The sequence below is a fragment of the Musca autumnalis genome, unplaced genomic scaffold (assembly GCF_047663935.1).
Source record: "Musca autumnalis isolate F117 unplaced genomic scaffold, ASM4766393v1 scaffold_5, whole genome shotgun sequence".
NCBI classification, from domain to species: Eukaryota; Metazoa; Arthropoda; class Insecta; order Diptera; family Muscidae; genus Musca; species Musca autumnalis.
Window position 1 is genome coordinate 131,153,278 of NW_027412088.1, and position 26,470 is coordinate 131,179,747.

At 34.1% G+C, this 26,470-nt stretch overlaps 1 protein-coding gene across 12 annotated transcripts in view; it reads right to left on the bottom strand.

The window, feature by feature from the left end:
• RyR (Ryanodine receptor) overlaps positions 1-23,256 on the bottom strand; it is a 177,148-nt gene extending 153,892 nt beyond the window's left edge. For all 12 annotated transcript variants that reach the window (XM_073992185.1, XM_073992188.1, XM_073992183.1 and 9 more), the window contains exon 1: positions 23,149-23,256. The gene's annotated coding sequence lies outside the window, so the exon portion shown is untranslated. The remainder of the gene's footprint in view (positions 1-23,148) is intronic.
• Between the last annotated feature and the right edge of the window lie 3,214 nt (positions 23,257-26,470).

Sequence of the window (26,470 nt, forward strand, 5' to 3'; positions counted from 1 at the left end):
GTTTTTATTTTGCATTGATAAAAAATCTAAGCTAAAATATATTTAACTTTCTAGAGAAATAAACAGAGATGAGGTAATTTGCAAAACACACATTCAAAGTGGCTGTTTATATGAAAAAGAGGAAAGGTTGATAACATCGGACATGAATTAAAAGTGTTTAATAAATGTGAAGTGAAGATGATTATATAACTTCAGTAGAGCAAAACCCCAAGAGCGTTGACTACTCAATCTTCCCTGTTTTTTTCTTCGCAATAGTTAAGAGCTTATGCATGGGTGTTGGCTTGTCATGGGTTTTCTTAACTCTATCATTTGCTGTTATGGACCCACATGTTAGGAAGCATTTACCCATTGTGGATATATTTCTCAGTACTGAAGTTGGTGGTGCTAAGATGCAGTTCTTAAATTTTTCAGAGAAATGAATAACATAGTTATACAAACCTGATCTGTATAATAATGACGTTATATATTTAACAACGTTAACATTATTCAATGGAAAAATGGTTACGTCGACATATTTTTAAATGATAAGTAAACTTATTTCTTGAAATTTTGCCTTTTGGGGCGAAGATCATTTTTAATGATTTTTTATTAATTTTCTCGTTAAGAGTTAAGCTTGATGTTTGGAAATTATTTGCAAGTGAAAAAGGAAAGCCAAGGACTCGAACCCACATAGTCACCAAATTATGTTACCTGGTTTCACTGGTCAGCGGCCAAATATCCGCGTAAATGTATAAAACACATTTGCATTTGAAAAACGAAAAATTCTAGGACAGAGAAGCCACTACATAGTCGACACGTCTGAAGATCTGCTTTACCACCAGTGAAACCAGGTAACGTAATTTGGTGACTATGTGGGTTCGAGTCCTTGGCTTTCCTTTTTCACTTCCAAATAATTTCCGATCATCAAGCTTAACTCTAAACGAGAAAATTAATAAAAAATCATTAAAAATGATCTTCGCCCTAAAAGGCAAAATTTCAAAAAATAAAAAAAGGCTGAGCCCGGCTGGGATTTGAACCCACGTCCTTGAAAACATATCAAAAAATGTTGTCACAGCGTGTTAGCGTTCAAAGCCAAAACTCATAACTTCAAAGGCAGCGCAAAAAAGCGTTGGTCGTGAAGAAAATACATTTCAGCGGCCAAATATCCGCGTAAATGTATAAAACACATTTGCATTTGAAAAACGAAAAATTCTAGGACAGAGAAGACACTACATAGTCGATACGTCCGAAGATCTGCTTTACCACCAATGAAACCAGGTAACGTAATTTGGTGACTATGTGGGTTCGAGTCCTTGGCTTTCCTTTTTCACTTGCAAATAATTTCCGATCATCAAGCTTAACTCTAAACGAGAAAATTAATAAAAAACTTATTTCATATTAAAGTAGCTTTCCTGTAATTTCAAATGCAACTGCGTCGATTTAGCGCAGTTAACATTATTATTGGGCTGTTTAACAATTATAAAATGTAGAATATTTTTGTTTTGAATTTCAAAAAATATTAAAAACCCAAAGACGACACTACGACGACGATACCCAAAATCGCTGTCCTGAGTTTTGTTAGTAGACCATATGGGACAAAGAGAAGTTCGGCGAACGAAACTTAGTGAGAGATATATAACATCGTTGACAGGGACATTTGGACATTGTTATTTAAAGAGTGATTTATCTGGAATATACTCTTACTGTGTCAGAGCTCGAATTGACATGGTGCACAATGGTTCGTCTTCACTACATTGAGGTGTTCCATTCATAATATACCGTCCTACGTTGCTCAAGCGGAATAGTCGACACACGACCAGTTTTGTGGCAGAAACAGGCAACCGTTTGCTTTGTAATGCTTCTTCCACAAACAACAACGGTCCATGATTCGTCACCTGAGGCCATCTTATAAACGTCTTTTGAAGTTTTTTCTTAAAAATTTCTTTGCACCAAATTTGCTGGATCCGACGACAACAAACCTTTTTTACGGACAGATGTTCAAGTAATATTGAATGTATGTTGGTTGAAGAAATGTCCAAGGATGCCTCTGTCTCACGGTATATCACTTAACGATCTTGAATTGTCAGTTCACGCACGGTATCTATGTTCTCAAGACCTTCGTTTCAGAACTATAATACGGTGTTTCATTACCAAACGATGGCCTGCATTATCGCTCCCAAATATATACAGGCTTACGATATACGATAATACCTGATATATTCAGCTGCTTCCGTTTGTAACACAACGAAATATTAATCGGAGATCGTATAAAGTATACAGATTTTCATTATGGAAGAGTACAGTCATTGATAAAATTCGATTTGAAATATTAAATCGCGAAAATTTCATCCAAGCCCACTATGCCAAATCAGATAGCTGATAAAAAATACAAAACAAGGTGTTTTCTATTTGAACCAATATTAAAGAATATATGAGTATTTCTTTGCATATAATTTTACAGAATTCACAAGCAGTATCCTTTCTAAAACTTAATACTTCGTTCACGCCGAACGAAATAAATAAAGCCACAAAAGCTAAGAAAAACTAATGAGCACTTTAACCTTCGAAAAGGTATCCCGATTTAATCCAAACATCAATATAAAAGTTCGATGATGGAACCTTTGGACCCCTGTTAACATTACTATTAAATATGTGTTGCATCCTATTACATTACTTAAAGGACATTCCTGTTAACGAGTGATACATATTTTAGAATCAATCTGAATGTGGTGTACAAAATATACATATGTGTGTATGTTATATTTATGTATATACGCACATATGTTGGTATACTGCATACTGTTGTATAATGTCAACTATTGTTTGTCTCGGTTTTTCATGAATATGATGATGGGAATGCGTGCGGTGACTTTTTACATTTGTGTAGTTAATGTCACTAACTGTCTGCCTGCCCCGTTTGAATGTTGGACTATCTTCTTCAAATTGTCTCTCCGGCAACGGAGTCTGCAGCAATGGCACATCGTTTGACGTCATTCCAATGTGTGGTCAGTGGTTGTTTACATGATATTGTTGTCATTGTTGGTGCGTTGATACAACGTTGCTACTAGCATTCGTTGCATTTGCTCCAGTAAGTTGTGTGTTGGTTTTGTCTTTTGGTCCTTTTGCTTTACAAAAGGATTTGCATGGCTCGTTTAATCTTTTAACAGAATGCACTGACATTTTCCTGACTCGTACTAACTCGATGTTGTCGTGTAGTGAGTAGTGCAGTGCTGTTCCGTGATTTTTTGCCCGTCTTTTATATTTGTTCGTCAGTCCAGTTGGTAGTTGATAGTAGTAGTTGCTGTTGGTTGTTGCTTTGTTTGGTATATGATATAGTTGGGTAGGTGTATATTCAGATACATACATATATCCGTACATACATAAAAGGATATGGTATACGACGGCATTGTTGTCATTGTCGTCGTGGAGTAGATTTTACTGGAAATGCATTCTGATGGTTTTCATACAAAAGTAATTCGGGCCATTTTTGGTCATTTTCACCTGTCATTTGTTTGGATTTATCCATAGGATTTTTTAAGCATACATACATTTAAACATTTTAAAAATAAAAAATGACCCCTGTAAAAATGCCAGTTTTGATTCGATCGTGGTATGTCCAAGAGTATTCACAGTTTCGTCAAAAAACGTCTCGTGACATCGAACCATGTCGTTCAAGATGGTCAGACGAATTTAGTGTGTTCGCTGGATAATATTTTTAAATTTTAGAACATGTACAGTCTATCGCAAAACTTAGTATGAAGCATTGAAATCAAAATGTATAAGGGATTAAGGGCACTCTAACTTATCGAAAACTACGAACAATTATTTTTATATGATAGACACGAAGGTAGTCTTGGTTGATAACAATGAAAATTGTGTAATATTTGCATAAATAAGAAAATGTACGGTTCGAATCCCAAAATTTATATCGCAAAAGTAAGTATGCAGCTGAGAATCTTGTGAAACTGTACAATTAGTTTTAGTGACAGTTATAGTACTTATAGTGACAAATCCACCGTAGACTGCATCGTAAAATCAAGCAAAATTGGTAATCTATAAACACAACTACTGTAGCGACAAAAGTCCTGGTGTTATGTCCTGTTTATGAATTCTGGAGCCATGAAATACACAGGAAAACTCTAAACTTTTAATACGGGGGATCTTGATCGAGTTTTAACTTCTCCTCCAAAAATAAATAGTAGAAGAATATCAATTTCCGTTTTGTGCCATACAGTCACACTGACCTACTAGCCTCTTAGCAGTATCTGACATGCTTCTCGTGTACCTAGTGTCTAATGTACTACTAATGCCTAAATAATTACTTTTAACTGATCCATTTAGTTGTGTTTTGGTCCTAAGTGAAGCGAACTAAGCTTTTCAGAAGATTTTTGCCCATTCTATGCGTTATAAAAGCCTAGAAAACTCTATATTTATATTTTCAAAGATCTATCATATCCTACTGTGGTGGTGGAGTAACACTGTAGGGCTTACAACGGAACTTGAGGTTCTCCTGCTATTTTGTTTTTTTTTTTTGGTAGGAATATGAAAATGGGCACAATTTGTGAGAAAATTGACTCAAACTGAAAATCCTTAAGTGTAAGGATTATGGATTATTACATGTTTCAAAAGGACAATGGCTCCAAAAATATGGGATTCCTTTATCAAACAAGAGAAGTTGAAAGATCATGTTCACCCCTTATTAAAAGTTTAGAGCTTTTATGCGTACTTCATGGCTTTTGAATTCATAAACTGGATATACGCCATTTTGTCGCTACAGTAGTTGCATTTATAGAAGACCAATTATTCCGGGTTTAACGATCCAGTTTACTGTGGATTTGTCACTATAAGTGCTATAAGTTTCATTAAAACTAATTAATATCCTCTTAAGTATATTTAATATAGATTTAGTTATACACAGTTCCATAAGGGGTTTCCGCTGCATACTTACTTTTGCGATATAAATTTTGGGCTTTTTGATATTCGAACCGTATATTTTCAAATGTATGCAAATATTAGACATGTTTCATTGTTATCAGTAAGTACTATATTCGGGTCTATCAAATAAAACTAATTGTTTGTTGTTTTCGATAAGTTATAGTGCATTTTATCCCTAATACATTTTGATTTCAACGCCGCATTCTAAATTTTGCGACAGACTGTATGTATTTGTAACCCACTAGGACAGAACTGGCAGAACAATCATTACAAAAAGAAACACATAGGAAATACAGTATTCGTGTTTAAGACAATGCTGCATGGCAAGCCAATAGGGCTAAAGGTTGGATGCTACACATGCCGTGGTTTTTCGTTATATCGAATGAAAATAATGTAATTTGCGCTGTACTTTAAGTGAAAGCACAATATGTCTTTATCAAATTGCCTTACATTGTGATTATATCAAATAAATACATATAACTTTGCAGTGCATTATGTTACTGTCAGTTGATGTCGAAATTAGTGCTTACATAAGAAATTATTATTTCTATTTTTTGATTATTAAGGTGATTTTATTTCGTTGTAACACGATGAAAAAACACATTATTTGGTATTTATATTGCTGAACATTTAACAGCATACTCTAGCCATGTCTGCATATTGTGTAGCTTCCACAGATATAGGCTAAACCAAGGAGCTTATCTTTGGTATGATGTACAGAAGCTGTGGAAAGTTTTAGTTTGCAAATTCCGACAAGAGATTGGTGCGACGCTGCAATGAGTAGTTCTCAACACTTCAGTTAACAAAGCAAATATTGTTTTAGCAAATAGCACAGATGTTTGATGGTAGAACGAGCGATTGTACGGATTGGATGCATCATTAAATACGATTTCATTGTTGTTGGTTGCTTTGTTGTGTAGTTGTTTGCTTCATGGCCATTTGTAGTTCAGACATATCATAGAGCTGTCGTGTGGCATGCGTTTCGAGTGAAATGGAATCACTGCCACAAATATTATGTTAGCAGCAACAACTAACCAATGTATAGAGGCAGAAGTCCAGAAAAAATACAAAATCTAGTTTAGCAGGCCAATCGGATTGTGAGGTTGATAGGGTTCCTATTTAATGTTATTTTTAGGATTTGCATTTACAAAGGATTTAAAAGAACAAATAAAATATCTGCTCTGTAATCAGATGTCTGCTTGGAAAGTATATTACTAGTATTAACTTATATATTTATCTATTTATAATTGTAATCGAATCTCAAAACATTTAATGGGTTCGTAAAAATATATTATGTATTCAAAAGAATTGACTTAGGGAAAGAAGTGTGTAAACAAAGAAAGGGTTCGGGTTATGGAACGATTTATGTCATCCTCTTCATAATAAAGGTAGTGTTCCTGTCACCAAGCTCTTTGTGCTCACCAGTGCAATTCACGTATTAATTTAAAAGTATTATCTATAAACTTTTTAAATTTATGATTTATGATACGTGATGAAGTCGGAATCTACAGTTTCAAAATTTGGTACAGAGATTTTTCGTATGTCTAGAATGTTTATAGTGATTTAAAAGTTATAGGCATATTTGTCAACAAAAGTAGGCGTACCATATAATTGTTGTTTAAAGGTTTGTAGTAATTTTTTTTCTTGCAAAAATATCACAAGAACACAGGAGCACATATAGGAGGGTGTGACCAATATATATCTAGACAAATTACCGATTTTGATTGGATAGAATGTCACCATAGATATGACCATATGGATACGCTAATTTGCCAACGAAGGTTGAAACACCGCTTATAGAGCAGTTTTACATGGCTGAAATGGTATTTTTGCCACTGTTAAAAATGTGTTTTTGTCGGAGCTAGGAATCGAATACGGACATTGATTGCGTGAGGCAGGCGTGCTAACCTTTGTACTACGTATATATATTCACATATAATAATGAATCTATTTGACTGATCGTACTGGTGGACAAGTAAAAAAGCATTATGTTTGGCCAAGCCGAACTTTTTATACCCTCCACCATGAAATATTCTAAACTTATATGGAATAGTTTTCTTTCGTTTTATAATTGAAAATTTTTAGTGGAGAAATTTCTTGATGGTACAGTCAAAAAATGTTGCTTAAATCCTCAAAATACCTTAAATTGGTTGGTACTGTTATGTGGGGGCTATAACAAAACGTAGAGTGATTATAACAGGCGAACGGACAGGCGGCCATGGCTAGATCGTCTTAAAATTTTATCGTCTAATAACTTTCGATGTGTTACAAACAGAAAAACAAAGTTAATATACCTTGCATACTATGGTGGAGGATATAAAAAATACCTATGTCCGCAATTTTTGGTAAATAAGTTTTCTGATCACTTCGAACCCTCAATGCTCAATTATAGCTAATTAAGTCCTCAATGCTCAATTATAGCTAATTAAGTCTGAAAATGTAGCTAAAACATCAAAATAACTGAAGGCAGGCGGTACAGTTATTCCAAAACATGAACCTATAAATGCCAAATTATATATAATTCAGTTTGAAAACTTTTAGATACATTTTCAGACCGAATGATATATAATCGTCAAAATACCTGGAAGCGTGGATCGATATAGCCCATCTTCGAACTTGACGTGCCTGCAGACATAAAACGCATCTTTCGAAAAATGCAGTATCCAGTGACGGACGGACAGACATGCAAAGACCCACTCAGAATTTAACCGTGATCAAGGATGCATCACAAACCGAAACCAAACTAAATATACCCATCATAAGTTTTATTCTACGGTGTGTGAAGGAAGATTGAAACAATTATTAAAGAATACAGCCTAAACTTTCATTTAAACAGCATACACACGTTCGAACTGATAAAGTCTTAAAATGGTATATGACTAATGTCTTTACCTGAATGAGAATCTAAAAACATTTTCATTATTTTTTTACTTGTAGAGTAATTTGTATTTATAAAATAAATTTTATCTGTCGATTGTTTATGCTCAAAAGTATTGGTATAGGGTATCAGATGTTCGGTCTTGTCGACATTAGTATTTTCTTATTTTTAGCTGTACAAAGTATATTTTTATAATTGTATATCTTTTTGTGCTTTTTTTAAAAACTATATAATTATGCTGACTTTAAGTAGACAGCTATTCACAATTCCTTACAAAATATTTCTGGAGATTAAGGCAAATATCCACAAGTTAAGTTGATAAAAAATCTGTTCAAATTTGCCGAGCGAATAGTAATTTTAATTTTGACATGCTCTTCGTACAAAATGTGTAAAGTTGAGCGGTACCTTTATATGGGGTCTGCATCAAAAGCTGGTCCTTATAATTTTTATAAACTGATTTTCTCTCAACTTAGAAGTCAAAATACCGAAGTACGTGGAAATCTGTTTGAAAATATTGTCATAGAATATTAAATCGATAAAATCTGACTAAAGCACCTTGATTTAATTAGTAGTGATAGATGAGTTTTGTTTCCTGGAATTGACTTTATGGTGCAGTGGAGTTCAAATTTCTGGAAATACTTTATTTTTTGACATTGTCGTGATTTACTTTTTCTAATGTGCAACTTTGATACTGAAAAGCGAAGCTAGAGAAACATTTAATTTAAGCAATATTTAAAAGTGTAGACTTCTCCAGGCATAAAAATAATTAATGCTTAGAATGTACAGAGTTTTGTTGTACACATATTGTTTAATTGCCAACTTTGTATTGGATTATTGAAATCTCTCAAGGACAAACATTCTGACGAAAGCCGTCAACCTAATTGGATGTGACCATTGTGTTCTGTCCCACACTATTCTCGCGGAAAGTCGCTTTAGTCTGAATGCCGATGGTATTCACGGACATGTGGCAGAGTTTCAATTTGCATTAATTAACGCCCATGCCAATGTGACAGCTTAATTACACACGTGATTTCAGCAAAATGACTATATGTATACAACAACACCAAACAAATGTAAATTGTGCTCTTCTCTCATAACAATATAAATTATATATGTATGTGCATATGTACAACTATGTACACAAGTAAACATACATATGTAAGTAGGTGAGTATAAACAACTTACGTTGATAATGCAATTCCTAATTAATGCTTCAATTGTTGCCTATTCAAAGGATGTATACAAGTTAATTATCTGTTTGCCAATACACGGTCACATATGTAGTTATGTTCGATCGATTATAACCACCGTAATAATTCTGTGCTTTTCGTCATTCCTACTTGGGATTATTTTCTATATGTGTTGATCATCACATTTGAGCATACAGAAATTCGTATATCATTTTTAAGTGTGTAATATAAGATTTATTCCAACACAATAAAACCAATACAACTAAACCAACGTTGTTTATCAGTCAATAAATAAACTTAAATTTTACTAACAGCAAAAAGTATAAACAAAATAATTCCCATTTATTATCGGAAGAATTGGTTAGAGTGAATATACAGGTAGACCAGATTTTAGCCTCACGACATTTATAATGGCACCTGGCTGCGACCAGACCAAAAAACAAGAAATCAAATCAAACGTTCATCGGCCGTGTTGGACATGTGAACGTTCTGAGGAGCAAAAATGGACTTGGGATCACCACCTTGTTGCAGTACCCGCTTAAACGTAGGAAATAGAGTACGAACAGGCACAACACTGGTAAGCTGCAATCACAACAGTAGTGGAATTCTGTAACTCATTTTTTCAGTTACAGACAAAAATCGGTTAAATTAAAACGCAAAATTTTGAATGAAAAGTATTAATAAATGTTGGCAACACTGTTTTCTATCGGTATGAGTTAGCGACAGCTTTATTTTAGTTGTTAACTTACCGACAAATTTCGTTAATTTCCGAAATTATAGACATTTTAATTTTACCGATATTTGTTGGTAACTCGAAAAATGAGTTACAGAATTCTACTACAGAAATCCACAGTTTATTCCACTCAATTGGCCCAATTGGTTAATGACATCACTCCTCGTTCCAAAAACATAACAGCGCAGTGGGAAACTATTGCCCTCTTCATGCACACTTGGACCCCAGAGAACACCAGAGACCTCCGCCGAACAGTGGTTCAGAATCGTTTTTTCCTGGTCAAAATTCTGTAGCTTTTGAATGGATAGAGATATATTCATAATTCCTTTTTTGTTAGACAGATAACACAATCAGCTTTCAGACGAGTTATAAGCGGTCAAGTTCGGTCTGGTAGTTGCAGAGAAATTCAAGGTCAAAGTTAAACTTTTGAGTTTTTTAACTATTTTCCATCAAAATATGAGTGTTTTTGTGGTTTTTATATCTTCCTATGTATTAAAGATGGTCAAACACCAACAAATAAACAAAATAATTACCAGAAAAAAAACTAAAAAAAAAATTCGAAAAAATGTCGAAAAAATTTTTTTTCAAAAATTTGTAAAAAAATTTTTCCAAAAAAAAATTAAATTTTTTCAAAAATTAAAAAAATTCTCCTTGGGTTTTAATAAAACTTATATAACTCGTATAAAAACTCATATACTCAAAAAAGTTGTAATATGTGTCAAAAAACTGTAATTCATATAGAAACAGTATAGAAAAGCACATATTTTTACACATGTAATTTTAATAAATTGAAAAAAGTGTTAAACGGACGGAACGGGACGGGTACGAAAGTATATATGGGCTGGAAGAGGAGACTTTCAGGCATCTGTCTGTGAAAACAGAACTTTGTTGCATGTTGTTCCACAAAATTTCTAGACCACTAAATTTGGAATTTCATAAAATTTAGTACTCGAGGAAAAATAAAATAGATCATGTTGTGTAAACGCTACGGTAATTTACTAAAACGATTTTTAAAGGCCACAATCTTACCTACCTTACAAAAAAACAATGACTGACAATAATAATGACAATAAGTGTTATAGTTTAAGAGAAATAGCTTCGTCTTTCTCCAGAAATTTACAAAAATGACGTATTTCCCAAAAATAGGGGAAAATCGATTCCTGAACCATTGTGCGCCGGGGAAACCACGGTATAATCAGGATTGTCGTGCTGCTACCAAAGAGAAAGAATAATGCGGCATATAGGTCTACTCTACAATCAGTAGCATGAGAGAAGAGAAAAGGAGAGATGATAAACCTCTTTCGAGATGTACAGTAACCAGAATGAAGTCCGAAAATTCTACCACAGATCCCGTCCAATATGAGTTAAAAACAACAATTAACCGGCTGAAGAATAATAAAACCGCAGGGCCGATGGCTCACCTACCTTGCTGTTCAAGTCTGGAGGCGATACACTGATAAGTTGTAGACATCATCTGGCAGGAAGAACAGATACTCGACGATTGGAACCGGGTATCCAACGATTAGACACAATTTGTACACAAATAATAGGGGCATAAGTCTGCTGCCTTTTGGATATAAGCAGTGTCTGGAATAATTTGTAAGCGATTAAAGTCTATGGCTTTAGACCTGACAGTTTAAATAGGAAAAGGCAAAAAGGTAGTCTTTCGTGTGATTTTTTTAACATCCCACTGGAAAAATGTTATATGATATGCAGATTTTAAAATAAATGGGACAATATGCACAAATAACCACATGCTTATGTCGACGACATTGACATCATGTATGTGTAGTTAGCTTGTATCGAAATAAGTCTGAAAAAAATGTTGTAGCTGTGAAAATTCTCTACAAGACTGACCTTTAGGTTTTTTCGTACGTTTTACCATTTTTGACATATAGAGGTTCAGTTCAAATTTTTAGGTTTTTATCTTAAGTCTTCAAGATTTTGCTTGGAAACCGCAAGTCATATCAAAATGGGACTAAAGAAAATGTTGAAGCTGTGAAAATTCTCTACAAGACTATAAGATTTACGAAAGTATCATAAAGGTCAATCTTGTGGAGTATTTTCACAGCTATAACATTTTCTTTAAGCCCATTGAAGTGAAAACCTAAAGTACCCCTAAAAATTTGAACTTTAATCGAGATTTATTTGAAAATCCCTCCGGCGATTTTTTTTGTTTCTTGATATTTCTCATCTATGAGCATTGTAGTTTCAGAACCTGGAAAAACTACCCAGGTTTAAGCATCTTCCATTTAAAATTAGTTAAGGCGCACGGTGCAAAGTTTACTACATATATTTTTATTCAGGATTAAGCAATTCACATCTTTTCAGCCTTATAGCTAGTTTATATGTTAGCCTCCTTTATGGGGATTTATTTGCCGTGTTCACAATGGAATTGACAATTGAAAGGCATTGGGTTTATTAAATCCGGTTATATGTAAACGTACTATTGGTTTAATCAGTTGTTAATTTTCACAGTAGTAGTGTGCATATATTCTGTTGTAGTGTGCATACAGAATATATGCACTAGACTGGTTTTAACTCAAAGCCTAAAGCACGTTGACCAAAAATCATGAAAGCTAAAAATGTTATGTAGCGTTACATAAAACTATTTTAAAGGTTTTTAGTTGATTTTATATTTAGTATTGACACAATTTCAATAGAGAGAGTTCACAATATTTTAGATATAAGTTTGAAATTTGGAACACAGTACATACATAACGCCTTTTCTTCTTCTTTAAAGTACATATCCATATATCACCCACTATCTTCAGTCCCATTAAAAACGTTTTGTATTATTTTTGCCTTATTAAGTCTTCAATTGAACAAATTTTTTAACACGAGGACTGATTCTGATAAGAATATCTATCTCAAAAACCTTTGAATGTTATTTGTATACCATTAATTAATTGAAATAAATAACCCCAAGAAGATGAATAACTCGAATCCACGAGTGCAGACTAGATTTGTATCGAACATTTCCAATCAAAAAACGTCTACTGCCCCTTTTTTTTCAAAACTGGTTGTATATCCAGCTATTGTAAAAAAATAATATTCTTTTATGTTATAAAAACACTAACACTTTACTATTTTACCAGAATTGATAGAGTCCATGCAAGCCAACTAAAAAATTCTGAAAATTACATTAAAAAAAGAAAACATTTTTATCAGGAGTAGGGCGATACAAACTATGACTCATAGTCTTCGAATCCTACTCGCAGTACGAAACCCATATTTGGGCTTTGCAAAAAAGGGTCGACAAAATATCTCTGAAAAAAGCTCGCAAAATTTTAGCCATGTCCTGACAAAATAGGTTAAGTCGAAAAAACTCCATCTGATAGATACCCCAATGGTTGTAGTTCCTACATATTTCTATCTTAATTGTACGAGTAGATGACATTGAAAACATTCTAAGGACTATGCCAAAAGATTAATCACTTCTGTCGGCACAGCGGAGGCAAACTTATGAAAATTCATAACTTTTGTTTTCTTGAAGACAAGTAAAAAAGTATCAGTCGGATTTGCCGACAAGGATATACCCTTTGTGAGTTGAGACTTTTACCTACATATCCAAAATCTCTTTCCTAAAAATTGTGTATTCCTGAAGGAGTGAATAGATATAATCCATATTCGAACCTAATCTATATCTCGCAGAAATCGATCTGGAACTTCGAGAGTAATTGTGTGCATCCTTTAAGCGAAACATTTTGAAGTCTTGTGGGGGAAGTGCCCAAAGGAGTGGATCGATATAACTTAAAGTTTGGACAAAATATTGCGAGATCCAAAATTTGGACCAAATCCGTTCGAGAGTTATCACGCGCTCGAGCCAGACAGACGAACGAACGGGGCTAAATCGACTCCAAATTAATTAAAGCGGATTTCGCCAAAACATATGAGAAGTCAAATATCATTATTTCGATGTGGTACATTTTTATCGTTAGCCTAAAGGATGTAAAGAATGTTTGAGCATTAATTTCGTTTACGGTTGTTTTCAGCTACAACTTTGTTAATGATAGGAAAAAATCAGGTGGGTATGCTACTTATAGCAGATATTAGCACTTTATTCATCATTTATCATTTTCTCTCCATTAAATAAATAAAGTAGGAATACAGAATGTTGATTAAGGCAGTAAAGGCCTGAGTACATAAGCAGCCTCGCCTGCTTGCCTTGCCTCACTGCTTCATTTCTGACAAAACAAAAATAAAAGAATAAAGAAGAAAAGGGCAACCTATTTCAAAATTGACTCGGCCTTCTTTATTAATTTATTTTTATTATGTCAGAAATGAAGCAAGGCAATAAAGCCAGGCGACGATTATATACCCAGACCTTAAAACAATTTTCTAATTGGTTTACGGTATATACTCCACGGAAAACCCATTGCACAGTGGAAAAAAGTACTGATTTAGCGCGCCAAAAGTAAAAGTCTATGTTTTATTGTATGTTTGTCCATAAATTCGATATGAACAGCTATAAAATGACAATTTTACTTCATTTATTAATACATTTGGTAAATTTGTATTTTTACCGTAGAATGGTATTTTAAAGATTTCTACCACATTATCCAACCGAAACGGCTAGGATTTGGTATTTAGTCTCCGTGGGGGTTATGCATACACTCCTATAAACATTTTAGGTATAGGACCATGTTTTCATATAGCCCCCATAGACCGGTACCACCGATTTCGGTAATTTTGGGAGGTTTTAGCCATATTATCCAACCGATATAGCTGAAAGTTGACATTTAGTCTTCGTTGGTGGTATAAAATATTCCGACGGAGAATTTTCGACACAGGTACACGCATTGATATGGCCCCCATAGAAAGGTACCGCTCCAATTTCAGCATTTTTACATAAAAAATTATATTAATAAAAATAGTAATAAAATAAAATGTTGCAGTTTGTTGCAGCTAAAATTTTACAAATTAGTTAAGAACTATGTGTACTAAAAATAAAATAAAAAATCTACGCGCCATCCCGCGACACTCCTTAGTAATAGCTTTAACAAAGTGCTCAATTTGGAAAAAAATCGGATGTCACATGTTTTAAGTGTAAAATCCGAGTTGCAATAAATAACATCTTTTATTCAACATTTTTTAAATCACCTGCTTCACAAAATGCTAAATTCAATAAAGCTTTGAAATTACTTTGTAGGAAGAGTGCATGCGACGACCACAAATTTACTTCTAAACTATATTATGAAAAATAGTTAAAAAAAAGTCAACCAAAAACGAACCGTTATTCCGCTTAGACTGATGCAAAACAAATTATTTTAAATGCCGTTGCATTCTGTGGACACCTTAGATTAATACTGCAATAATCATTTTTAAATTGGCGTATGTGATTTTTTTGACTTTTGGCGCGCTAGATCGGTATTTTTTTCCACTGTGCATTGTATGTATAAAGTTGATTTGGTTCCGCACAATGCTGAACTCGTAATTTTTTGAATAAAGAATGAGTTTAAAGCCTCAAGACATTTATATATAATATTACATAATAATATTACATAATTCCGTGATCCTTTATTATTTGATAATCCAATGACATGGCATAAGGAAGTAATTCAAATTTTACTGGAAGTTTCTCTCAAAAAGAGTATTCAAACCAAACAATTTTAAATATTTCTTAAGGGAAGGACTCATTAGGAAATATATTGAAAATACTTCAGCGACCGGCAGCGTGCGCTTACTGAGATCAAATGTGCATGCATTTCAATACATTATTTACGCTCACTTGCTCTCAGTAAGCGCATAATGCCGGTCGCTGGAGCAAATATTTGCCTAATGTGAACTTAGGCAAATATAAGTTTTTATTTGAAATTTCCAAAAAAAAAATTGTTGTAGAGAAAAGCGTAATAATTGGTTAAAGTAGCTTAAAAATTGTAGTCGATCAAATCAATTTGGGGGGCCCGGGCCCCACGCTTGCGTCCCTGATAGGGCCCATGGAAACTTTGAGGCGCCAGTGGCACGTGCTCAAACTTTGGCAATCTTAATATCTAACAAAACTAAACACCTAAGGGGGGTACCGCCTAAAAAATTCCGGCATCGATTTTTTAAAAACATTTTAATGTGCACGTATGTATGCGAAATAGTTATTTGTGGTAATAGCATTTTAACCCTTACAAACTTCGGCTAAACAAAAGCTGTTGGTACATCTAAATTTCTTTGTTAGCGGGTAAAAGTGAGATGTACATGTATGAGTATTCGGAGATGGCATGATGTTTGTGGTATATATTACACAAATTAGTAGCTAATCAAATCTACAGATACACGAACATACATATGTATATATGTATGTATGTTTATATGTTTGTGGGCATTTGCACGAACGTTGTTCAACGAATAAATAAATGAATGCATTTATAATTATAGATATTTGATTAGTTTATTAGTGACAACAAAGATAGGCAATTAATTTTAACAAACAAAAAACTTCTAATTAGAGATATGGTTTCCGGAACATGTTGAATATTTATTGTCAATGATTGCAGTGAGTCTTCCGCTGTTGCTGCTTAATTATAGTACAAATTAAATACATATGCAAATATCGTATGCAAATTTCTGTAAACGCCACGTTAACGCAGTTAACGGGAGAACAAACTGATATCAAATCTGGAAACTGATATCAAAATCCAATAGATTTACAAAATCCACTATTTTGTGATGAAATTAAGCCACAGTCAGTTGATGTTGGTTTACGTATAAGTATACACTACTAGCAGACCCCGGTCCGCGTTGCTGGCCCATCTTAATGAGTTTTAATGCCAACTTTTTATGGACTTTATGCTTGACAATTAAAAAATTGGTGTTTCTACCTTACTTCTTCGGTCCATAGTGAAACCGAGGAAGACTGTAAACGCATCTACAGATTTTGTATGTTACCTTTCTATTCTCATACGGACTTTGTCGAATTTTGATGCTGTTTAGGATTTATTATCGACCATGTCCCCTGTCTTTTTACGAAAGTGATATAATTATAAAAGTTAAAAAATGGTTAAGTCGAATTCTCTGGCTTATTGAGACTTACATATTTTTCTTTTTCATGGCTGATGACCGTTGAGCCTCACCATTTACGGAAATTTGTAAATATATCGTTTTTCTTGGTCGGAGGCGCAACCACCGTTGTCTCGAAAATTTGTTTGCAAACCGATGCACTCATAAGTTTAGCAAATACAGCGATTATGAAACAATAGGCCTATTCGTCTTTATATATATGGCATTTTGGACCACGCACAGTGCAAAATATGAGCACTTTAGCGGAACTTTACTAATAACGTTTAAAGGAAAAGGTGTAGATTCCTAAATTTTTGTACAAATGTTTCTTATGTTATTGGACAGTGTGGGGCTCAAATTGGGCCACATAGACCCGCGGTTTCCTGTACCGCTCATGTAACGGTGGCTGCCGTTTTTACGTTTTACATTCATTTTTCAATCGATTTTGATGCAAATTGGTATATTGAGTTTTTAGCGGATAGAAAACTTATGTACAAAATATTTTCAATATAGGTTCGCGTTTTGGAATAGCCCCCTCTATGCCGAGTTCCTTCATATTGGGTATTTTAAAGGTTAAAGACAAAAATTGCAGCCGATTTTGATGCAAACGTAAATTTTAAGATGTTAGCGAATAAAAAACTTCCTCCCACAAAAGCTGTCAACATATGTAGGTCCACTTCTGGGTGAAGCCCCACAACCCTACACATCTATTAAGGAGTAAAATGTCAATATTTTTTGTTTTCATTTGTATCTATAATGTTTATTGGTCTATTCAGCGGGTCTATACCATTAATTTTGTTAATAATGTTTTTCAGATCAAGTTCAGGTCTGCACTGCATTACAATTTTTAACGTATTTTGGTATTTGCACCACAGCATCTAAAAATGTTGCACTATATGTAAATCACCAACATTTAGATGTCAAAACTATGAAAAATTGCGAGAGGTTTCTTAATTTTGCAGAAATTATCATTGTTAGAATTAGTGAGTCCATTTCTTCAAAACACAGTCAACAATGGCGTCCATTGTCGCGTTTACCTTCCACTTTTGGAAAATGCAACTGAATGAAATTCCCGAAGTCTTTTTAGAAAATCTTGAATATCTCCAAAGACCGCGCGATACCGCAGCAGTTCTATAGCTTTGAGAACAGAGGAGAATTCAATCTTTCAGATTATATATATCTTAACACGTGAATGTACGGAACTCACTTTTGCAATGTCCACGGAAAATAAAAAATTATAATTTTGAAAACTTAAAAAATCACTTCTTTCCGACTAAAATTGCAACAAAACAATAATGGTTTTTTTGCATTTTTTTAAAGTGTAAAATATCATAATTGTTTTGTAAAATATTAAGAAAAATAAATTATGGCGTACTGACTTACCACTTGTGCGCGCCACTCTATTTTTTTAATGAAATAAAAAAATACATTTCTTACAAAAAAAAAATTATTAAACAAAAATGCAACTTTAAGTGCATTTTTAAGTCGTTTGGTGGAGTAAATCGGCAAACTGACAATTTGCAGTGGAGTACTTAGCTAACGAATTCAATAAAAGTTTAATTAATTTCATGAACTTTGAAAATTCCTTAAAGTTCCACTAAACTACCCAAATTTCGCACTGTGCCACGGGACATTCCTGAACATTTTCTGAAAAATGCATAAAATTAGGTTCAGTAGTTTTGGGAAAATAATGTATTGAAAGTAAGCGTGGTCATCACTTTTCAATATATATATATATATATATATATATATATCATGAGTCCACCTGGTCGTGTGGTAACTTCATTGCATCAAGTAAACGTATCTGATATTCATGCTCAGCGCATTCAATACATTCGGACCAACCGCGGAAGTGGAAAGGAAAATATTTCCTAACATCTGCTATTTTATTTAACAAAAAGCTGAAACCAATCGTGATATTGTGCTTGCATGATCTACGAGTCAATTTTTGTTGAGAGCGTCGTATGAACCGCGAGCTGCTCTAACTATATCGAAGTAGACGTATAGTTACAGTCTGGGTAGCCGACGAGGTCATGCCATGCCAATGAATGATAACTCCCCCACAAAAAAGGTATACAAAAATATACGAATACAGAAGATCAGCAAAATTATTGAAAAATCTAGTAGAATTCGAAAAATATATTGGTACTGCGAAATATGAAATTAAGCTTTAAGAAAATGCGATCTCCAAAATGTGTGTTCTTTTAATTAAAACATTAGAGTTAGAGTACTATATTTTTCATTTCGATTGTTTTTATATTCTCCATATGTTCGTCTGTGTATACACTATGCCAATATGTTCAAGTATTAGTTTGACTTAATAGGAGAATAGTGGGATTAATTATTCATATCAACACGAACAAGACTTGAAGGCGTCATCAACACAATACGAGAAACTATTATAAACATAAGGATACACTTCAAATAGATGTGTATACGCACCATGTGTATGTGTGCGTACGTGCATTATGTGTAGTGTATATAATGGTGTGCATGTGCCCTTTAATTAACTTCTTATATGGTTAACAAATCGATTGGAAATCATTTGATTCTTGTTTAATCTAAAGGCAACACCCAAAGCTTCGTTCTGATTTCGGTTGTGTTGTTGGTCACATTAACAATGTCGATGAACACATACACCCATTCAGAGATGTACTAATACGTATTAACTGGCATAAATCTACCTCACCCTGTCGCCTTTGGTACACAGATACTATACTCAAGTGTAGGTGAATATGGTACTTAATTGAACTTATATACACGTGTGTTTCTCCGTATATATATGTGCAATTAGGTGTGTTTAACTGTGTGAGTGTGTCGAACAACCATCTATGGACAGTTTAAGAGCTAATTAAGCGGAATATATAAATACTTATACTGACGAGTTATTCAACTGACAAACACTTCAAGTTATTTGTGCAATACGTGTAGAACGACGATGAGAGATCAAACATTTTCCTGTTTGATAGGTAAGCCGTTCGATTAGTTGAGTACATAATCTGAAATGCAGTCAGCAGTTATACGTAGAGATAATATGACGGATATAATCTGTTAAACCAAAAATTATGTAACCGTTAAGGCAATGATCATTCAGCTCCCTCGAAAGGGAAAACAACAAAATTTTTTATGTTTTTAATTAGAACATCAAAGAAGCTTATCAAATATAGGAAGGAAACGCTGATATGTTCCTACCTTTCCTTGTTTCCTGTAGATTGTGGTTAAAAACTTCAAAATATCGAAAATCGGGAGGTACCGTTCTATGGGAGCTATATGAAAACGTGAATATATAGCTCCCATAGAACGGTACCTCCCGATTTTCGATATTTTTAAGTTATTAACCACAAACTACAGGAAATAAGGAAAGGTAGGAACAGATCCGCGTTTTGGTACATACTAATGGAACGGCGAAATGAATAAAATGCCTCCTGTCTGAGATTTCGTATAGCCCCCATAGAACGGTACCTGCCAATTTTTGATACTGTGAAGGTTATAGCCTCATTATCCCATCGAAATTACTGAAATTTGGTATTTAGTTTTCGCTAGAAGTAAAAACATTTCTTCAAAGAATTGTCTGCACGTGCCCACGTGTTGATATAGCGGTACCGCATAATTTTCGGTATTTTGAAAGTTATAGCCACATTATCCATACGAAATGAATGTAATTTATTATTTAGTCTTCACCCATTTCTTCTTCTTCCCTCCAAAAGAAAAAGAAACAAATATTAAGAAAAAAATGCGCAAGCCCTCATGTAAGGGTACCACCGGATTTAATCTTTTTGGAAGATTTTACTCTTTCGAATGGGTTGTCATTGGAATTTTGTATTCCCAGTAGATAGAAAACTTACCCGCGAAAAATGTGTTGTCACAAAAGCTCAACTCGAAAAATTGTAAATATAGATTCATATTTTGAAAAATACAACGACACCGCCCGATGTGAGCTCTTTTAAAGGGTTTTGCTAAATTTTTTCTGCTGATGTGGATAGAAAAAAACCTCCACGCAGAAAATTATCAATATAAAGTGATTTTCATCACTTAAAATATTATACTCCTTTTTTTACTCTTTTCACATTTAATTACAGTCATTCATATTTTCCATTTGTTCTGAAATTTGTATTATTTGAAATACATGTTTATATGTTTCTATGTTCAAAAAGAGAGGGAAAGACGTGTCCAAACAATGTTTGTGTATATTGTGTATTGTGAAGAAAATGCAACCTTCTTGCTTTTGCGCCTACATATATAGAACGGTTGGTTAATTACTTTTCATTCAGTTTTATCGGTACATTTGCGTGTTTTCAATAAATACATACATACATAATTTTTTAAGCATGTCATAATTTATTTTCCCGCAAATCTCTAGGTATATTCGTCATTCAGAGAGTTATTAAAATTGAACAACGTACAAAAATCGTCGCTCGCTCACAATTATTGTATGGGAATTAAGTGCTTCGATTGTACACTAGGCCATGGTGATTTGAAAGCCTTAATGTGCGCGTTTCTGATTCCTGGGATTGTATTTTCGTAGTGTTGGATCGAAAATCTCAATGGTTTGGCTGCGGCCGGGTCCCATGTAATTGCACTTTAACACAGAAATATGTAAATAATAAATTAATTCTTTTTCTCTTTCGCTACAAACGTCCTTATCCATTTGAGCTTAGTTAATTATGTGTCCAGTCGATTCTGCTTAGCAGTACTGAAAGTAGCATAGTGCACGTTTAGGTATTAAGAAATAAGAAAAACTATCATGTTTTCCTGTTTTCCGGACAAAGATACAATGATTTTTTTTGCATATTAGAGCAAATTTGAAAATGGGAAAAAATTACAATACTTGTATATGTATATTTCAAAATTGAAAAGTGTATGTTAATAACGTTTGTCAACACGCTATGCAAGTATGGTTCAAAACCAACTTTAACATAGATATCCTCTATGAAATTCGGCTATACGAAAGTAGTGTTAAAATTTGTACATTTGTCTTACTATTTTGGATATGGAATGTCAAAAAATGTGTCTGATGAATTACTCTATGCATCATCACAATAGAATTGTAGTGCCAATGAATTCGTTATAACCCAGTAGTGCTGTATTTCCATGTGCTTATCGCAATATTCTTGTGTATGCTGTCTATTCTCCTACTGTTTCGAATCACATTCCTATACAGAATGTGTTGGGTTGAATTTTACGCTGACGATGTTGTGTAGGATGATGTGTATGTACTTGACTGAATATTTGACGCAAACGGACAGCAATATTTGGTTTAAGATTAACTGTGAGCACATTTTTAAATATTATTAAATAATAAATGACAGAGGATGGGTTCGACTAGAAAATGTTTTTTAGCGCTAAATTTTGCAGTTTGCTCTTGGTGACAGAAGAAAAAATAATACAAAAATACATATTGACGAATACTCAACACTTTCTTTCGTTGGATCAAGAGGATATACGGCGAGGAGAACGAAAAAGGTAATTTGTGCTTAAAAATAAATATTAGCACTTGTTATTCCTATGCAAAGCAATTGGTCGAATAGAATAAATATGACCTATATGCATTTATTTGTGTCTTGGAATCACTTCTGTATTTGGACAGTAACTTTCAAACTGTATACTATACCGGTAAATCGAAAAGGAACTTTTTCTCTCGTTTTCTTCTCTTTCTCTCTAATGTTGGCAAACGTAGTAACAAAACAAAATGAGAGTAAGATACGACTTTGGTTTTCCTTCCTTACATATTGTGTGTCCTTTTTGTTGCCATTATTCGTAACACAGAGAATGCGAAAAATTGTAAATCAAGTATTATGACACTTTTTGGTGGTGTCCTTATTGGCCTTGTTACAAATGATTCGACTGTTTTTATGATAAACCTTCACAAAGAACCAGTAATCCAGGGGTCCGATTCTTTGTTGAAAGTTCAGCACATCGTCGAGGGGGCGCACTTCACTCAAAATCATTTACAATTTATTTTGTTTTTGTAGTACGTTTTTTTGCTTTTTAAAATTCATTTCAAATAGAATTGTGTTTCAACAAGTTTTTCACTAGATTTTCTTAGTAGTCACATCAAAATTCTTCTTCAGCGCGAGCTATTCGTGTGTTTATATTTAGACGCTCCGACCGCCGAATACGGCCGATCAGCTCGCACCATGCCAAAAATAACACTCGCATTGGCCTGGGATGATGAAAATTTTCTAAATTCACATAATCTTTGATAGAAAATTTGAAAAATTTACTATGGTCCAGAGGAAAAAAGGATTTTCACATCTTTTCACAACAAAATTTATTTCGATTTATAGGACACGTGTTCCATGGACGCACAACACTCCGGTTTGTGTGATTATTTGTATGAATTTTCCACGTTTTCCATGATTTCTAGGTATACATATAGATTTCACTACTTTGGGATTCACACAGACACCCGTTTCACTACGACCCACTAGGAGGCGACTTACTTTTCGTGTCGATATTTCTCTTTAGACTAATGTGCTGTGTGCTCGCAAACGTTTGAAAAAGTCGTTCGGCGAACTGTGGAGACCATTAGCGGTGAATGGATGAATGTGTTTGTGGATGTGGTTATTCCTTTCTGCTCATTTCGTTTGAATGTATTTGCTACATCATATCATACTTTTTTTACTGCTGTTTGTTGTGTTTTGTTTTCCATTATTTTCTCTCTGTTTCTTTTATGTCATTCTTTACAATGCGACATGAAAATCCAACGAATATATGGGTGGAGAAGCAATGGAGGCAGGGTTTGTTTTGGCTATAAAATTGTTTTGGTTATTTATGTTATGATATCAGCTGTTTTTCGTTGATACAACAACGAACGTATAGTAAAGGAAAATTGGAATCGGTGTGGGTGAGAGCACTTCAGTACTCTTGATTTGGTGAGAAATGTATAATGCGTGAAAATTATTCGTTTTTCGGGTACTCGTTTGCATTAACAAACGAAGAGAATCATCTACTCTACAATTTTAGCTGATATATGTGGATACAGTATTCTGTCCATAATGTGGAATGTTTAAAAATAGAGTAGTGTACAAGATTTAAGTATTTTCAAAGAAGAGGTATTGTAAATCATTTAACTAATATAAAAAACCCTTATATTCTGGGTTTAGGCGAATCCTTCGTTTTGAAAAATCCCTAAACTTATGAAGAACATCATCTATTTTACATTGAAAAGGGTTTTAAATTAGCGAAAAAATCGAACCAAAATGATAAATCGTTATGAAAAGAATTTTGGATACATTTTTATTACTAATTACTTTTTCGAACATATATAAAATAAAATAACACTGTCGGTAATTTTTTTTAGTCGTGGAAAATTACGTTAAGTTTTGTGTGGTGAAATTATACACAAATTCAAATGAAATTTTCAAAATCCGCAAGGACAACTGTAATGTTATGTGAAAGAATGGTTTAACGGTTTAATATATGTAGTATATTTTGTTTTTCAAAATAGTCTGGCTTAATCCCATTGTTGTTGTTTTAATATTTTAACCAACTAGTTTATTAGTGGAAAAGATTTGGCATTGTTCGCTAAGGGGTAAGTCAGGGAATACTATAGTTTCGATTCTCGCCACAGAATCTCATCAGTTCCCTTCTTTTTTGTTTGTGGATATTCTCCACCGAAGTTATTTTTCAATAACTTCTTTAACAAAAAAACTTGTTATAACCAAACATCAATCGTCAGCTCGAAGTATAAAGGTAACCAACGAAAAAAGTTCAATGAGAAGTTTTTTCTTGGCAACTTCACACAACTCCGACGAAAGTGTCTGCGAAAACAATTCAAACCTTTTCCACTAGTATGTGTCGTCGAATTTCAACGAATGCACACACCAAAAGATTTGGCATTGTTCGCCAAGGGGTAAGGCAGAGAATACTATAGTTTCGATTCTCGCCACGGAATCTCATCAGTCAAATCTTTTCCACCAATAAACTAGTTGTTTTAAAATATTAAAACAACAACAATGGGATTAAGCCAGACTATTTTGAAAAAAACAAAATTGCAAACGCTATCCCAAAAAAAAACCACAATGTTTCTAATTGAAGACACTGGCACGACGTGTGTTGTTTTTGCTGTAAAGCAGACCAACCAAATTTTGATCTGTGCATTCGTCGAAATTCGACGACACATACTAGTGGAAAAGGTTTGAATTGTTTTCGCAGACACTTTCGTCGGAGTTGTGTGAGGTTGTCAAGGAAAAACTTCTCATTGAACTTTTTTCGTAGGTTACCTTTATATTTCGAGCTGACGATTGATGTTTGGTTATAACAAGTTTTTTTGTTGAAGAAGTTATTGAAAAATAACTTCGTTGGAGAATATCCACAAACAAAAAACAAGGGAACTGATGAGATTCTGTGGCGAGTATCGAAACTATAGTATTCCCTGGGATCTTGCATACCCCTCAGCTTCACGAAGCATATCGATTAGGACGAAGAATGGTTAAAAAACACATTACCGCTGCGAAAACTCAATATTATTCTAACAAATACAATTTCTAACAACCTAAAGATTATAAGTGATAGAGGATATGGAAAGTCGGTTGGCTCATATCATGGAGATATAGATGCACTTAACAAAACCTTTGTTAACATACCATCTCCACAAACCGAAAGAAACTGTATTAAGTTTTGTGTAAAAAATTAAATCGAATGCGCAAGGACATTTGAAATGTTGGCTTTGGCGTTTGGTGAGTCTATTCTGAGCAGAACACCAGTTCAGTTGTGGTATAACCGGTTTAAGGAAGGAAGTTTTTGGTTGCTGTTTTCTTCGAATGCAATGGCGTGAAGTCTTAATCAGAAATAAAACCGTTATCACTCCTCAACCATCGTATTCACCGGAGTTGGCCCAAAACTAAGGTAGCTAAAATGGGCCTGCACAGTAGATACGTTTTTTGGCCACTAGGGACACTAAAAGCCAAATAATAGCAAAACCGGCCTAAAAATGATTGTGGACTCATGCCCACAATTTTTGTTGGAGAAGCTTTTTAACCACTAGGAACCTTAAATGCCAAATTATAGCTAATTCGGTCTGTAGGTAAAAACTTCAAAATATCTGTACGGGGGGTACCGTTACATGGAGACTATACCAAAAAATTGACCGATATAGCCCAATTTCGAACTAGACATGTCTGCGGACAAAAGACGCATCTTTCTAAAAAATCTTTCAGTGTCCTTTTTCAATTTTTCTGTACGCTACAGTGATTACTATAAACGGGCGGAAGGATAGACGGCCATGCGTAGATCGATTCAGAATTGTATTCTGGTCAAGAAAATATTTATATTTACCCCTACTAGAATCGGAGATAATCCCATAATAACACCACGTTCTCCACATTATTTTTTTTTTTGCCCATTCCGACCCTTGAATATTATCTGAACATCAACAAAATCAATAACCTTCTTTCTCTCTGAGACCTTCATTAGCCCCCAAAATTGCATGACGGTCCGATCAAAATCAAGAGCTGACCTGTAGCGTGATTACAAAAAATGACGATCCGTTCAAATTCAAGATCCGACCTGTAGCGTGATTACAAACAAACGGATGCATTACCGACTATTGCGATATCTCCATTGTTTGATCACCTACGCCAACTTTGCATTAATGTAAAGGTGATATTTTCTTCTTCCATTCCTACTATAAGCGGATACATAAGAGTAAAACCTTATATTTTTCCTACATAAGTTTTGTGCCCATTCCGAGCCTTCTTCCCCTCTGGGATCCCCAAAATTTCGTGACGAACCGAACAATATTTCGATGTGTAGTGTGATTAA